Consider the following 11,951-nt stretch of genomic DNA (forward strand, 5'->3'; position numbering starts at 1 on the left):
GAAGTAAGCAAAGTTATGCGAGGCATAGACAGGGTAGTTTGTGAGAATCTTTTCTTATGGCAAACATGTCTCAGATCTGAGGACATACATTTAAGTTGAGGAGTAAATAGTTTAGAGGGCATCTGAGGAAAACCTTTTTCACCCAGAAGGTGGTAGAAATATGGAACGTATTGCCTGAGGGGATGGTGGAGCCAAGTACCCTTGCAGCATTTAAGAAGCATCTGGGTGAGCACTTAAAATGTCAATTCCACAGTAGGCTATGGGCTAAGAATGGGTAAATGGGATTAGTGTCGTTTGGTGTTTGTTAATCAGCACAGACCTGGTGGGTTGAAGGGCCTGTTTCTATGCTGTACGATTCCATGACCAGCTTATTAGGCAACACTAACCAACGTGAGTCATCTGCTTTCTCTTCTTTCTCTCAGTCCCACACTCTGGGTATAGGCAGTTTGGAACAATTTCTGCACTGCTGATAACTCAGAACTCTGCCGCATTCCTGATGTTAGAATAGCAATGGGATCAGGAGTTGGGGATTCAGAGCCCCTACACCATACGTCTGATAGAAGGGAGCTGCTTTTTAACCACATGGCACATTGATATAGCACTACCAAAATCCCTGGATGCATGAAAGCAGCTGGCTTTATCAGGTGGAGGCTGCTGCTGTCAAGCTGCGTGTATCTCAGACCTGAAGGAGCGACTGTCACTTTCATATTCTAGTGAATATTTTAAAGTGGCTGATCATTTTATGCCCAAAAAGGCACTACCTGTTTCTTAGGCGTATGATAAAGAACTGGGTTTGTAATGAAATGAGTCAGATTAGACTCAAATTAGCATTGATTTCCTGTGGACATCATCTGCTCAGCACCACATTCAATTTCATTTTCAATCTCTAGGCTAAGGTCTCTCTTTGAATACATGTATCATTCTGATGATGTTGAAATGCTGCTATACATTAAGGAAGAAGGTCTGATACAAGATGTGCAGCTTTTTAATTGGCGCAGACCATCAGATGTGGGTCTTTGCTGATGAACCCAAAAAGATGAATCAGACTCAACGTTGGCTTTTGAATTAGAAGTTTACTTGGCTCAGCAGGAAAAAGATATAACTTGCACTTATGTAGCACCTTTCATGACTTCAGCACTTCATAACAAATGAAACATTTTTGTACATAAATTGTATAATATAAAGTGTATAAATTGCTATAATGTCAATAAGTGTAGTACTCCTGTCACTGAGGTCAGAGAACGTGGTTGTGTACGTAATTATAGCAGCCATAGTACTCCATTACTGCCAGCCTAAATGAGTCCTGTTATTCTGTTCTTGTGAAAATGTGGACAATATCAGACCTGAGGATATTGTTCGAAAAGGATTATGGAGTTATTCTATTATCCTGGCCCCATTCACATGCTTCAAACATCTTTACTATGCAGAAATAAACAGAACTTTGGGATGGTACAGTGGTTAGCACTGCCCCCACAGCACCAGCGTCCCAGGTTTGATTCCAGCCTCAGGTGACTGTCAGCGTGGAGTTTGCACGTTCTCCCCATGTCTATGTGGGTTTCCTCCCACAATCAAAAGATGTACAGGCCAGGTGAATTAGACATGCTAAATTGCCCATAGGTGCATTAGTCAGAGGGAAATGGGTCTGGGTGGGTTACTCTTCAGAGGGTTGGTGTGGACTGGTTAGGCCAAGGGCCTGTTTCCACACTGTAGGGAATCTAATCTTTAAAAAAAAGAACTAAACAGCTATTTATCTCTGCTGTTGGTGTGAGATCATGCTAAGACAAAATGGCTGAATTTGTGTGCCTAAATATGATCAAAGTCATGTAATAAGTGAAACTTTGAGGTCCGATACATCAATAGCCCATCTTTCATGATTTAAAACAAACTGTTGTCTCTCCACTGAATTCACTGCCCGCCCGTCCTTCCAATATAGCTTGCTCCAATTAACCCATATTCACAGTCACCCTCTTGAGGTGAATTGGCTACTCCCACGGCATAGAGCAGGCAAGTGAACTGATGTGGGAACATTACCATCCAATCTAGACATTGAATTCCTTACAATACTCCGCTTGAAAAAAAAGGCTTAGAATATCCACAACATTTCTCAACACCATCACCCCAACACTTGTCCGTCCTCTATCAGACCTTTGAATAACTGAGTAATTAAAATCCCCCCATTACACATAGACTACCTAATTCAGTAATGCGCTAATTGTATTCTTAATGAGTGAAACCAGATTATGTCTAGTTATTATTTGTAATTAGAGCACTTTGGGTTGACCACATGTGCATTAGTGGTGACCCCTGAAGAGGTCATTTGTAGCAATGCTTCTATCCTGGTGGCACTACATTTGGCTAATGTCACTCTACTGGTTTATTCCCAGATAATTCTAATTCAGTTGCCCTTTTTATTTGAGCACATAGTGTCTTGTTCTGGTTAACCCCCTGACCTGGAGACTAATAACAGGCGCCAATAATCAATTCAGGGCCAATTGTTTGTCCTGGCTGCACCAACATAGATTGAACAGCTCTAACAGACCAATATCACTTCTCTCTGTAATAATCAGGTTCTCCATTATAATTATGGTGACATTCCCTCCTCTATTATATATTAAAAAGAGGAGGCCATTCAGCTCACTATAATCTGCACCAGCTTTTTGAAAGAATGATGTACAAACCTGCACTTTCGTCCTGCAAATTTCTCCTTTTCAGGTATATGTCCAATTTACTTGTTCCAGTTACCATTTAATCTGTTTTCTCTACCCAAACAGGCTAGTGCTTTCCAGATTACAGCAATTCACTGCATTTTAAAAAAAAATTCTCCTCACTTTTCCTATGCTGGTGTCCTCTGACAGCTCCATAGCCAGTGGAACCAATTTCTCACTATCAAAACCTTTCAGAGTTTTGAACACCTTCATTTAACATTTTGCTGTAAGGAGAACAAATTCAGTTTTCCTCTGTCTCTCCACAGAATTGAAGCCCTCATGCTTGGTATCATGCTGGTAAATTTCCTCTGCATTCTCTCCAAGGCTTTGACAACCTTTCTAAACTAAGTTACTCCTTCACCTCAACAACCATTTAACTAAAATTCAAGTTTACATCTATACTTGCATCAAAATATTTTGCAGTTAAACTGAACATCTTGATCTTTCATAGCTGCGTATGACTTAAAGAAAGAGCTCACAAATTCCATAATGTCCCTGTGGAATCTCTAAGAACAACTCAGCTTATTCCACTGGCTTTTACCTGGGTAATTACCCAATATCCTTGCAAAGCCCATGATTGAATTTGCCACGACTACAGTCAGGCAAGGTTTTAAGTACCTCAACCACTCACTGCATTTAAAAAAAAAAGCTTTTTTGTTGGGGGGAGATTTAATGCTCTTAGAATTATAGTTGAGCATTTAAAAGGTTTGTTCACTGCTTCTGAATCACCTCTCTTTCTATAACCCCAATTTAAGTAATTCAGTCCAACTGTGACCACATTACTGCCCTCATTGATCATTTTATCTCAAGTAATCGAGTTTAGTTTAAAATTATACAATTTCATTCATAGTGTCCACAATTAACACTAACAGTGGTGGTAGTTTTGCTACAGTCGCTTCATCTTCTACATCATTTCCTTGTCCTTTATCACTTGACCCCAAATGCAACATACTTTCAGATCAACCATGCAGTTTCAGCAGAACATATAAAAGAATACCTTGAAGAAATTACCCTACAACAAGACATAGGGGCAACGGTGATATAATGGTAATATCACTGGGGCTTCTACTCTAGATTATCAGGCTGATTATCAGGGGACTTGAGTTCACGTTCCTCTTGGCAATTAATCAATCTCAAATTGAAATTTTGTTCTATTAATGGTGATTAAGAAACTATTATTGAATGTCCCCCCCCAAAAAAACCTAATGACTTATCTGTTTTCCATTATTACCTGGTTTATCTTCAGACCCAAAACAATGTGGTTAACGTTTCAACCCAATCTGAATAATCACTGAATTCAGAAGCAATTAGAGCTGTGCAACAAATGTTAGCCTTACTAATGATGCTCACACCCCATGACAAGAAAATTGAAAAATGAGCATAGCCTCTGTCTCAATTGGTTTTGCAACATGCTAGGCCCACCTTTTAGTTCCAAACCATTCTGATGTAACTTATACTTGCAAAAGGCCTAATGCCACCAAAAAAATCCACAGAGCTGGCCTTCTCCCTATTCCTGATGTTAATAGCTAATACTTCAAGCTAATAAATATCCTCTCTGACAAGCCTGTAATGATAGGTACCATGTCCAAGCCCATGACTCAGGCATCCTTGCTCCTAAATTTGTCATTTGTTCATGTGTAAGGGAAGCCTTGCATTTTTGCAGAGCTGAGCTCATGTTTTTGCAGAATCATATGTACCTCATTCACTGCTTTTAACATGTATCTGACTCTCAGATGCAAATAGTTGGAGTCAACTTAGTTCAGCTAGGAGAAAGTGAGGACTGCAGATGCTGGAGATCAGAGCGGAAAAATGTGTTGCTGGAAAAGCGCAGCAGGTCAGGCAGCATCCAAGGAGCAGGAGAATCGACGTTTCTGGCATTCCTGAAGAAGGGCTTATGCCCGAAACATCGATTCTCCTGCTCCTTGGATGCTGCCTGACCTGCTGCGCTTTTCCAGCAACACATTTTTCAGATCAACTTAGTTCAAACTAGTGAACTATTAAGACAGTATTGTTAGTTAGTGGTTCTAATAGTTTTCAGGTGAAATTGAATACCAGTCCATTTAGTGTGGAGGCATTTAGTCAGGCTTGAAGGTAACAGGTGGAGACCCTGCCATTTTCCTGACAATGCGGTAATCAGGTCAATAGTGGGAAGACCTTTGGATAGCCTTCACAACCTGCTGCCAATTGGGGGTCTTGAAATGGACAATTAATACCCAATTAACGGCCTCAGCATATCTCACTGGATTTTTAAAACCTCACCTGACTTTAATTTTGGAAAAATCAATGATGGCTTTTGCAAGGATACTGAGGACTTGCAATGCCAGGAACATAACAAATAAACTCTGCCATGTTTTCAGGTGGGTCCTTCAGAGTCAGGCACTCAGGGCACCCACTGTCAGGAAGAGAGAGTCTATTAAGAGTCAGGCCCCCACTTCCTCTAACTTTTGCTGAAAGCCCCCTTCCCTGAACTCCACAATCACTATCAGGCCATCACCCATCTGTATCTGGGAATTGGTAATGATCCTGTGCCGAGGGTGAGTGTGATACAGCAGCCACATGTCCCTTGTGGCTATGTAAAGCAATAAAGAGTTGCCAACCTCTGATTGGCTGGCTGCACCCAGTGGGCACAATATTGATTCCTTGACCAATCCTTGAGTTCCTTGAGCAGGTGCAAGTCCCACAGCTGCACAGTTAAGTATGTGAATTAACCTTAAACAAAGGGTCTTTCTGAAAGGTGGTTCCACAGGACTCTCACTAGCTCTTTAGCTGGTGTGTCAGAACTCTCCCATCCCACCACGTGCCCTATTACCCCATTAAAACAAAAATACCTTAAGATGGAAGAGATGGCATACATGGAGCCTGAAACAGGCTGGATGTTGAGACATCAATCCCAGGAGATATACAAAACTTTGCAGAGATGGAAGAGGAACTGCAAGCTAATGTGGGTTTGGAGGTAGAGTGATGGATGGAATTGGGAGGGATTTATTCACAAGGAGTGAGATACCTCCACAGAGACCGGTGTCCCATCACCAGGTCTCCCTTTATTTACACGTGGGAAGTCCTTGTTAGTGATCTAGTTCCCTCAGAGCTAGCTCTTAGAGTGAACAGGATTTCTGACCGTCCTGTTTGTGTCTGTCAGCCAGGGCTCCGTGAATGGAGCAGATTAACAGCCCCAATCACGGAACTCCTGTTCCATGGCTGACTTTGTTACAATCTCTAGAAGGGGACTAAGCATTCCGGAGAATGATGGAATAATACGTGGAGCTGAGAGTGAATACTTGGTGAACAGACAAGATCACGAGGACAGATGGCAAGTCTGGCATACGATTAGAGAGAGATTGGAGAGCAATTAGTCACCTTTGTGCTCAACATTGGATCAGGTGAGTTTCTGGTATCAGGTAGATATCTAAAGCAGACATTAGATTGGTTTTCTTTACCAAATGAAGGACCTAAGCTTAAGTTGGCACTTCGAATGTTCTGAGGGTGTGCTCCACATAGCATTCTCAAGCTTTTCTTTTAGCCAAGTAATGATTACTTCCAAAAGGTACGTGGTTGGAAAAAAAATCAAGTAAATAAGGAAAAGAAAGTTGCTGGTGAAACTCAGCAGGTATGGCAGCATCTGTGTGAAGAAAGCATAGTTAACAATTTGACTCTTCATCAGAATAATTAAATAGAGGCTGCCTCTCAAGTCAGAAGGAGTAGGAGATGCTGTTACTATCAAAACCCCAAAGCAGACTTTATCTTGATTGAGGCAACAGCCTGATATTCTGTAGAGTGCAAGTTGGGAAAATATGACAGACACTGACAACTCACTTAAACTTTGAAACTTTCTGAGTCAAGTTGTTTATTCCCCACTAATTCTGATTGTTTCCCAACCTTTCTGTCAGCATGATTCGGAGATGCCGGTGTTGGACTGGGGTGTACAAAGTTAAAAATCACACAACACCAGGGGTTATAGTCCATCAGGTTTAATTGGAAGCACACTAGCTTTCGGAGTGACGCTCCTTCATCAGGTGATTGTGGAGGGGTCGATCGTAACACTAAATTCTGTGTTACAATCGAGCCCTCCACAATCACCTGATGAAGGAGCGTCGCTCCAAAAGCTAGTGTGCTTCCAATTAAACCTGATGGACTATAACCTGGTGTTGTGTGATTTTTAACTTTCTGTCAGCAGTTAGCGGACGAATCTGATGATTCCCGATAAAACATTTTCAGAGTTGCAGACTGCGAAAACTACATTGGGTTGGAAGTGGGCAACTCTGTTGACAATTGTACTCACGAAGGACCATTCCACACATTCGCTTCTGAACAAAATAAAAGCCTCAAATCCAGCCGAAGAAATTTAATATTTGGATTTCAAGGAATGCCATGTGGTAGACATGGAATCAGGCACTGAGGTAAGTCCTGAATAATTGCTGCAGCGTAATTCCCTCGGTCTCTGTGAGAGACCCAGAATAAATACAGGAGAACATTTAGCATTCACCGGAGTCTGAGAGACCCTAAATAAATATTGCAGACATTCCCCATTCACTCGGCTCTGACAGACAAAGAATAAATACAGCAGGATATTCTAAACTCCCCATGGTCCACCAGAGACCCTGAATAAATATTGAACAGTATTTCCCACTTATAGGGCTCTACCTCATTTTGTTCCCATTCCATTTTTCTCTCTGTGCCTCCCACATTCAGCATCAGGTCTCCCCTATCCTCTTGAACACACTTTCTCCACTTAATTAAAACCACTGAAGGCTTTTTGCTGATGTGCAAATTAGAGGAGGCTGGTGTTAGAGTAATGTATGTGGTGACTACCTCTCTGTTGATGTGAAACAAGTAACTTCTATTAGGGAAGTTTGTTTCCCTTTAAAACAAAATATGATTATTACAAATTTGTTCAGCACCCTATCAACAATCCCAGTGCGACCACACTAATCTAAACAAATCACTGCCACTGCCATTGTCTCAGCACTTGTGCTAACTTGATGATATTCCACTCCACAGTCTCTCGATGCATTTTATAACCTCATTCAACACTATCTCTGCTTTCTGTCGTCACCATAGAAACCCTGTATCTGGAGAGGTTCTAGATTCTGATAACACTGGAAGGCAGAATGGGGCAAAGATAAAAGAAAAAGGCAGGCGCTTGTGGAAATGAGCAGTTTAAAAACATTCCAAACCCAACAAGATAAACACTACTTATCACCTCAAAGGCATCAGGGGCCATAAAACAATTTGTTCAGCAAACAGCTTCTCTCTTAAGAGTGTATTGAACGAATTTCTCATTAAGTAGTTGAAAGTTATTTTTAAAAAAAAACACTTGACACAGTACTGAGGCAGAGACCAGCCTGAGCAGATTCTTCGCTTTGACTTTTTAACAACCTAATGTGCTGAGAGAGGACAAAAAGGTTTTGAGATCGAATTTAATTTCACAGCAGATGCAGCAACTTGCATTTCTGTTGCAATTTAACACAATAACACATCCCAAGTTGCTTCAAAGGAACAGCATATAAACACAAAGATTTGACACAAAAAAAATGACTATTTAATTAAATGCATAAAGCTTGGTCAAAGTAATAAGTCTTAAGGAGCATATTAAAGGAGAAAGGAGAGGTACAAAAATGGAAAGGTTTGGGAAGAATATTGAAAGCTTAGCTCTGAAGCATCCGTAGGCACAGTTACCAATAATGGAACAATTAAAATTCAGAATGCTCTGGAGAGTAAATTAGAGGAATATAGATATCTCACAGGCTTGTTGAGCTTCAGAGGTTTCAGAGATGAGGCAAGGGTGAGGTTATGGGTTTCTGCCTCACAATAGATTCTGCATTAAATGACTGAAGTTTTATATGTTCTTTGATTAGAATGATTAGAATAATTATTACATCTATTTGCCCATTTTGCTGGGAATGAGCTTATTGAATCTACATTAAATCAAAGATGCAGAAAACACAAAGAAAAGCCATTCAGTCCATTGTGTGCATCTTTGCTGTTTCTTTTGAGATATGAATCCTGCTGAGTCCTGCATTTTTCCATAACCCTCAAGTAACCCTTCCTGACAGTGTCCACGCAAGTAGATATGGTGGCAAAGGCATCCTTGCCTTTATTGTTCGGGGAATTGAGGACAAGAGTCATGTTGCAGCTTTATAAGACTTTGGTTAGGCCACACTTAGAGTATTGCATTCAATTCTGGTTGCCACATTACAGGAAGGATGTGGAGTCTTTGGAGGGGTGCAGACAGGGTTTGCCAGGTTACTGCCTGGATTAGAGGGTATGAGCTTTCAGGAGAGGCTCATAAAACATTTTTCTCTCTTGTGCAGCAGGGGCTGAGGGGAGAGGTTTATGATATTATGAGATGCATAGATAGGGTTGATGGTCAGAATCATCTTCCCAGAGTTGAAATGTCTAATACTAGGGGGCATGCATTTAAGGTGAGGGGGGAGAGTTCAAAGGAGATGTGAGAGATTTTTTTTTACACAGAGTCTGGAACACGCTACCAGGGGTGGTGGTGCAGGCAGATACAATAGGGGCCTTTAAGGGACCCTTTAAGATAAGCATTCTTTGAATATGCAAAGAATGGAGGGAGATTGATCAAGGACAGGCAGGAGGGATTAACTTCATTTGGTGTCATGTTTGGTACAACATTGTGGACCAATGGGCCCATTCCTGTGCTGTACAGTTCCATGTTCTCTGTTCTGACTTGTCCTCAGGTGCCTGTCAAACCTCTCTTATAAATTATTTTTGGAATCACCTTCTAACAATTTTTCGGGTTAATTGTTGCAAATTCTGGTGACTCTACATGTTACTTTTCCTCCTTATCTCCCATCTAGATCTTTTACCACTGATTTTGAATCTCTGACCTTTAATTATTTACCTGCTCACCAGAAAGGAATTAAACCATTTTGAAACCCTCCAAGCTCTAAACTGGGGAAACTTTCCAACTTTTCCAATCATTACTTCAAGCTGAAGGTCTTCATGTCTTACAATATCCTTGTAAAATCTGTTCTTTTAACCCTTCATTTCTCTGTTCATCTCCTCTGAAGACATGAATAGTAATTACTGAGAGCTTACCACTTGACTGGCACCTTAAGCATTCACTGTCTCCATCACAGAGACAGCAGTGTGCGTTATATACAAGATGCACATAGGAATTTACTAAAACCTTGAACAAGCCTTTCTAAGTTCTTTAATACCTCCAATTGGAAGGATAAGGGTAGCAGATGCATGCTAGCGGACACCACCAGTTGCAAGATACTTTCCAAGCCACACAGCATACTGACTGGGAACTATTTCAACATTCCAGTGTCCACTTGATCAAAATTCTGAAAGTTCCTTCCTAACAACACCATGCCTTACTCCAGATGGACTGTGGTAGTTTTAGAAGACAGCTCATTATTCTGTTTACAAGGGCAATTGTGAGATAAGCAACAAATGCTGGCCTTGCCAGTGCTGCACATTTGGTTTTTATGTTCACTTGTGGAATGTGGGCATCGCTGGCTGGTCAGCTAGTTGCCAATGGGGAAATGATGATGAGCTGCCTTCTTGAATCACTGTAGCTTGACCATAATGCCCTGAGGGAGAGAATTCCAGGATTTTGACTCAACTGCAATGAAGGAATGACGATATATTTCCGAGTCAGGATGGTGGGGACCATGCCGTGAAAGAATATTCAAAAGTGGAAGCAAGCAAAATGGGATTGTCTTACATAGCCCTAATAGTTCTGAAAGTTAAAGGGATGAAAGGGCATGGAGAGAAAATGGGAGCAGGGCACTGAGTTGGATGATCAGCCATAATCCTATTGCATGGCAGCTCAGACTCAAAGGGCCGAATATCCTATTTCTGCTGCTATTTTTTGTGTCTTTTATCCAATTGGCTGAGTATCGATCCTGATGAATATTTCATGTTCAACCTGAGTTTAGGCAAGTTCTTAGCATGCAGCACCTCCTGATGATGACAAGGTTCTGAGGATTAAAGTAAAGGATTCTAGGAAATCCTTAATATGATGAAGTATTTTTTTTAAAACCTAAACCTAAACAGCCTAAAGCTTCACAGTTGAATTTCTAGTTGCAAACACAATGTTAACTGTGACAACAGCTTTACTAAGGACCTTCATATTTTACAAGGTTTCAGTGGTTGCTCCAATTGAGCAAATGCACCAGAGGTTACATTGTACTTTGTTCAAAAACTGCATGAATCCATGTAAGACTCTTGATTCATTATTTTAGAGTAGAATTCGTCTAAACATTATGGCACAGACAGCAGCACACGGGGCTAACACCTTTAACACGTTATCTGGGCTGACACCAATTGTTAAAGTTAACCTGAGAATGTAACTTTTAATAAAAGTTTTGTGATTTATATATGCAAGAAGTGAAACTAACATGATCATTCTAACAGATGAGATACTTACCAAACAATCAAGGTATTTTCCAATGTATAATTTCAGTTACATCACACTGTAATCTTTTGCTATAAATTCTGAGTCTTACAATTGTGTCCTCCACAACCACCTGATGAAGGAGCAGCGCTCCAAAAGCTAGTGCTTCCAATTAAACCTATTGGACTATAACCTGGTGTTATGTGATTTTTAACTTTGTGTACCAGAGGAAGGTGGTGTTCATTGACATCCCAACACCCGCCACACAGCTCAGTGGCACAAGATATGTGGAAAGAACTATAGTCGGTTCTGATATAATGCCATAGTTTGGTTCTTATGCAATCTCACATTATAAGAAAATCACGCAACAACTATGCCATTTGAACTAATGGGGCAGGAATGGCGTTATAGCCAATACAGGTAAGGAAAGTTCACGTGTTGCAAATAACGGTCAAAATAGGTGTCACAGTGACTTAGTGGTTAGCAGTGCTGCCTCACAGCGCAAGGGACCTGGGTTCAATTCCAGCCTCAGGCGACTGGCTGTGTGGAGTTTGCAAATTCACCCTGTGTCTGCGTGGGATTCCTCCAGGTGCTCCAGTTTCCTCCCCCAATCACAAAGATGTGCAGGTCAGGTGAATTGGCTAAGCTAATTTGCCCATAGTGTTCAGGGATATGAAGGTTAGGTGCATTAGTCAGGGGTAAATGTAGAGTAGGCAGCATCTAGGGAACAGGAGAATCGACGTTTCGGGCATTAGCCCTTCTTCAGGAATGAGGACAGTTTGTCCAGCAGGCTAAGATAAAAGATAGGGAGGAGGGACTTGGGGGAGGGTCGTCGGAAATGTGATAGGTGAAAAGAGGTCAAGGTGAGGGTGATAGGT

At 41.2% G+C, this 11,951-nt stretch overlaps 1 long non-coding RNA gene across 1 annotated transcript in view; it reads left to right on the plus strand.

Moving 5' to 3' along the window:
- The first annotated feature begins 6,891 nt into the window (after positions 1–6,891).
- LOC122562461 overlaps positions 6,892–11,951 on the plus strand; it is a 50,537-nt gene continuing 45,477 nt past the window's right edge. Inside the window, exon 1 of the long non-coding RNA XR_006315313.1 lies at positions 6,892–7,102. This is a non-coding gene — a long non-coding RNA (uncharacterized LOC122562461). The remainder of the gene's footprint in view (positions 7,103–11,951) is intronic.

The sequence above is a fragment of the Chiloscyllium plagiosum genome, chromosome 25, assembly GCF_004010195.1.
Source record: "Chiloscyllium plagiosum isolate BGI_BamShark_2017 chromosome 25, ASM401019v2, whole genome shotgun sequence".
Lineage (NCBI taxonomy): Eukaryota > Metazoa > Chordata > Chondrichthyes > Orectolobiformes > Hemiscylliidae > Chiloscyllium > Chiloscyllium plagiosum.